Source organism: Staurois parvus, unplaced genomic scaffold (assembly GCF_062004578.1).
Source record: "Staurois parvus isolate SC_StPar_1 unplaced genomic scaffold, SC_StPar_1.0 ptg000073l, whole genome shotgun sequence".
Lineage (NCBI taxonomy): Eukaryota > Metazoa > Chordata > Amphibia > Anura > Ranidae > Staurois > Staurois parvus.
Window position 1 is genome coordinate 1,276,539 of NW_028317869.1, and position 6,000 is coordinate 1,282,538.

The following is a 6,000-nucleotide window of genomic DNA, read 5'->3' on the forward strand; positions in this document are numbered from 1 at the left end:
CAGATTCCCTCTGAAATCAATCTTTTTGGTGAAGAAAATGTAAAAATATTATTTAAAGTATAAAAATATCTATCAATCCACTGATAATGAAGATGTTAGACATAAATGACAAGGATGTAATGGTCACAGAGGAATGGTGGTGGAGATCTCTCAAAGTAAGAACACTTCCTTGAATGGTTCTATAAATAAAGAATGAATCCTGGAGGGAATAAAGCTGTAAAGCAATAAATAATATATAAACTGGGCCATCCACTTCATCCATAAAGACATTGTGATTGAAGATCTTCTAGATCACATAGAAGGAGGACTCATCCATGATTTCATACATTTGTTTGGAAGGATAGAACAATCCTCAGAAGGGAACATGTAGGATGACAGGAAAGGCTCCTGACTGGTGAGATCCTCCAAACATAATGATGACATCCATGAACTGGAGCGAGCTCGTTGGGGTGATAAAGCCAATCTGGAAACACTGTGTAGACGTTCTCCAAGAACTCAGCACACTCCAGGTGTGGAGAAAGTCTCCAGGTGGGTTTAGCCTGTCATTTATCATAGATACAAACACACTGTAACCGGGATGGATCACTATGCCATTTGCTCTCTTTTTTAGTCTGCTGGCATAGCTGTGTCCAAATTCGATAGATCTGTACCTATGATCCGCTGTGCTTTATTTCTCCTCCCGAGACCGACACTTCCTATCCTCCATCCTACAGCCATCATACTACACTGCAGTGTGGATGGGAAGAATACTCTCCATGGTGCAATGATAGAAACTGACCAGAATTCCTGGACACCATAACACCAATCATATGAATGTGGAACTCTTTGGCGTAATCCTCTTTGGACATACTGCAAAAAGTTCTGCAATGCCTTCTCTTCTCACCTTGGAACTCCTATCTGAAGATATCCACCTGTAAACTTGTACACAAAGGGCATTTACTCTGTCAAAGATCTGCTGAACAACACTTACATAAGAACGTTTCAGGATCCCAGCCTCACTTATTTTCCGGACCAGAAAGACTTCTACAAATTCCTCAGAATTAGACATATGCTACCTCACCTGCACTGGTGTGAGAACACTCAGCCCATGGGCCTCATAACACTCTTCAACAGCTCTACACCGTCCAGCTCCCATCTCTCTACCTTCTACCACCTACTCCAAAAACAAACTCATACAACCAAACTCCCAACGATGGGATTCTGGAAATCGGGAACTTTAATTCTCTATCTTTTGGAAAAAAAAACAATATTTTCTCATTTCTGTTATAAACAATATCCAATAAACCCAAATTTTGTCATAAATTTAGGCCAACATGTTTTTTGCTATATGTCTCTGATAAAAAAAAAAAATCTCAATAACTGCATAATAATTGCTTTGTGTAAAAGTTATATCATCTACAAACTATGGAATTTACACAGCTTTTACTTTCTGACTGCCATCACATTTCTTGAGGTGCTAAAATACCCGGATAGTACAAACACCCCCAAATGAGCCCTTTTTGGAAAGAAGACACCCTAAGATATCTGCTGAGAGGCATGTTGAGTCCATGAAAGATTTTTTTTTTTCCACAAGTTTTTTTTTGTACACAAAATTGTCACTTAAATGACATATTGCTCACACAAGCCATGGGTATATGTGGAATTACACCCCAAAATACATTCTGCTACTTCTACCAAGTATGGGGGTACCACATGTGAGAGACTTTTTGGGAGCCTAGCTACATACAAGGGTATGAAATCCAATGACCACTTTGAAAGGTGCATAACTTCCTCATTTCACTTCCTCACTACCTATCACAGTTTTGGATGCCCTGAAATACCAGGATAGCACCAACCCCCCTCCCCAAATCACAGTTCTGATATACATATCTGGCCAGCTTATTGGGGAAAAATAGTTTGAATGCAAGGTGGCCTAAAAATTAATGAGGGACTCATCAACGCAGATTTTTTTGGTGGGGAGTATAGACATCTGCACATTTTTGGTTAAGGTGATTTACAAGAGGACGAATTTTGTGGAGCCGGTCAAATTCGTCAACCCGAGGATGACAGATTGTATTGTCATTGAAATGCATAAACACATTATACTCTCATATCTATGCCTGGCCATGACAGCAGAGAACACGGCATATGATGAATCGGGTCTGTGGACCAATACAACCGCAATTCATTTTTCTTAGTAATGCCCATGTTGAGGGTTAGGCCCAAAAAAACCTTAAATTCAGAAAGCATAATAGGTTTCCATGCGAACAGTCTGGCAAGCTTTGAATTTGGGTTGGTGGTGATAAACTGTTGTGCATATAAAATGCTTTTATCCGCAATCAATTCATACAGATCTTCCGTGAAAAACAGCTCCAAAAAATCAAGGGGAGGAGTTAAATTTGCTGTGTCCACCTGAATTCTGGGTTGGGCAGTGAATGGTGGAAGTACGGGTGCTGCAGAATTTGTGGGCTGCCAATCGGCAAGCATACCCAGAAGGATACTAGGGGCTCTACGGGCCTGTGTGTGAAGTTTTGGTGGCTTCAGGACACTACTTGTACTCACCACTGCACCAGCTTGTACTGCACTTATGGGACTCACCATGTCACCAAGTCATACTGCAGTGCTGGTATGTAAAAGACCAGGATGTACTAGGCCGCTGGTGATGGCCATTCATGCGGCACTCTGCTGCATATGAGAGTCATCATGCGATTGTAACACCTCATCACCCTGGGAATGGGGTCGGGTACGCCTGACCTTAGCAGGGACCTCTCCTCCATCATCTGAGCAATCTGTCAGGGTACCACTGTTGTCTACAGGTTCATATTCTGTGGCTGATTGTGTCAGTGAGTCTTCCCCTTCACTCTCATCTGATATGCTCAGAATCCTGTAGGCCTCTTCACTGGAGTACCTTTCGCTGGACACTAAATATATAGGTACCTAGTGCAATTCATAGGAAAAAGAGTGCCTGGCTGTCAGGGACTGCTTGAACCACTCAAAAAAATGTACTTGCAAGTGCTAGCAGAGATCAGGCCTGATTCTGCCAACACTGCGGTTTTGTGTACAATGTATCAGTGACAGTGACCTACTGACACTGCACTTGCTGGGGGAGAAGGGGGGGGAAGCGTAGGGGCTAAACACAGGTGCTGGCAGGTGCCGAGGCTGATCCCGCTAACGCTGCATTTTTGGGGACGCTATACTAATGTGAACGCTGGCATATTTCTGATCTGATCAAAGATATTGATCCGCTCAGACACTATACTAGCAATGGAGGTTTATTGTGTATGAGCGTGTTCCTGGCAATCAAGGGGTTAAATGCGATGACTGGTGTACTGACGGGCAATCTGATGCTATCTGGGAGGGATGCTAACTGACACTAATGCTATCTGAAGTCGCTGGTGACACTAATACAGTAATCAGCAAAAAATCTGTACACTGTACTAATGACACTGGTGACAGGGCAGTGAAGGGGTTAACTGGGGGAGATCAGGGGGTTAAATGTGTCCTAAATGTGGTTTTACTGTGTGTGTAGTGCTTTTACTCACATGGATCTGCTTTCTTATCTCTCTGGGACGGAATGTGCTCAGAGAGAGAAGATGTCATCATTTCCTGTATCTGTATAATGGAAACACAGGTACAGGAAGATCTCTGATAGGGCAGGGATCGATCATCAGATCCAAGCCGAACATCACTGGCCTGAACATGATGATTGATCGGTCAGGAACTGAATCACGGCAACGGCAGGTTGGCGTGTGCACATGTGCCCCCCTGGCAACTGCGGGAGCGCAAATCACATACATATGATTTTGTGCAGGGAGTCCGCACTGTAGCAGTATTTCTATTATAGGGTGGACTTAAAGTGGTTAAAGAAAGTGCAGCGCTGTATTTATATTTATTGACATTTTTGCACATTTATATGAGTATGTTCAGGTGTGGGCAGCGTTTTTTCAGTTGAATTCACTGTTAAATTGGTTTATTGATCACCTTTTTTAGCTGCTTGTGGGAATACTTTGTATTATTTGTGCTCCTCTTCACTAGTGTACCTTTCCAGTTCCTGTTTATAAATATGGACACAGGATGATCTCTGATTCTGTACAGGTGATCAGCAGGTCCAGGTGATCAGCAGGTCCAGGCCAGAAATCATTGGCCTGGACCTGATAATCAGCTTGTGATGTACTGAATGACAGCACAGTCAGGGCAGTGGGCTCACACGTGTACATGTACTGTATGTGATCTGGAACAGAGGGGCTGCCCTGCCGCAGTATAAGTGTGGTGGTCGGTCCTGAACTGGGTAAAGTCAGATTGTTTGCTGATGATCTTTTACTTACTTTGGTCCAACCCAACACCTCCCTGCCAGTCCTATTCTCTGTACTCCATACATTTCCCTTTCCTCTGTAAAACAGAATGATAGTTTTCTTGGCCCACCTCCTACCTGGATTATTTGGGCATTCATCTCCCTCGCTCATACAACACACTTCATGAGGCCAACTACATCCCCACTTTCAAATACTTGAGAGTCCTACTTCTGTCCTGGACTCATCTTCACCTCTCCTGGATGGGGAGGATCAGTGATGGAAAATTGGCAATTTTACCAAAACTCCTTTACTTGTTCTGTACTCTTCCCCATCCCCACCCCCACCGATCCCCATCTCCTCCTATACTCTGAAATCTTTTTAAAATCAGGTCTTGTGATTCAACTGAGCAGACAAAGGGCCACGAATCCCAAGACATGCTATGTATATACATAAGGAACAAGGAGGTTTGGGTGTTCCAAATGTTACTAAATATTTCTTGGTGCCCAGATTACCCCACTAACCCCCCTTTACACCACAATACATGGCCCCTTATGGGTGACTTAGAAGCATTGCTCTGTTCTCAAACTTCTCACCATTCACTCCCATGGAGTCCTCCTAAATCCAGACCTACGTCTATCAGCCTCTTGATGGGTCACACACTCTGCACCTGGAACTCTGATAACTATTCCAGCAACTTCATATCCCCTCACTTGCCTCTCTGTCCTCTTTTGGGTGATCCTAAAACGGTTACAAACGTTACTAATCTGCGCTCCCCCCGGAACCCTTGGTACATCTTAATGCATTTGCAGCCCCCAGGCCTCACAAGTTCCCAATATAAATTGTCACACATTCCATACCCTGGACTTTGTCTGCCCTTGTACTACATAGCTGGGGGGAGATCTAGAGGAGATTGTCCAATCAGATTGTATAGGAAGGTATTATAATGAGGGAGGTGTGGTCCCAAGCGGTGAACACGCCCTGTCACACCCCCTTCTGTGATGCAACAAGGAAGTAAAGGCTTCTGGGAAGTAGCCTACAGGAAGTGGACAGGAAATGATGCAATCTGAAAATCTGTTCCAATAAACTGACAGACAAGTGATGGTCCTGTGGATGAGGGGAGAGGAAAGCCCATCGGGACGGCCGGGCCAGAGATGGCATCCGAGAACGCTTCTGTGTATTATGGGAGGGATATTCTGCCCGAAAAGGGGAACTTCTCCTTCAAGTATGAACCAAACTGGTCACGTCTGGGTGAATGATGGTCCATTCATTCAACAATTTATAGACTCAGCCAATCACAGGGCAGGACTCCATTTTTATTCTTCTCCTGCCATCAATAGTCAACCCGGTCCCACACTTCATTCCTGTCTTTGGTGACCTCTGATCTCCTTATCAACTGTTCCTTCCATGATGAAGATCAGCCATGGAGTATATCTGAGGTGTATATCAGGGTGTGCTTCTTCCCCACATGAGAGCTGGGATGTCCAGCAACATTCATCTAGAAGACATTTCCCGCACACAGGGCACTAATACACCTCCAGGGTTGTGTGGGACCCCTTATGTACAGGAAGACAGGACTTCAGTGAGGAACATTTCCCTCACTCAGGACAGGAAAGTGGCTTCTACTCCGTGTGAGATTGCTTATGCCTGGAAAGATTGAAGCTCCTTGAAAAACATTTCCCAAACTCATGATAGGAATACGGCTTCTCCCCCGTGTGAGATCTCTGATGTT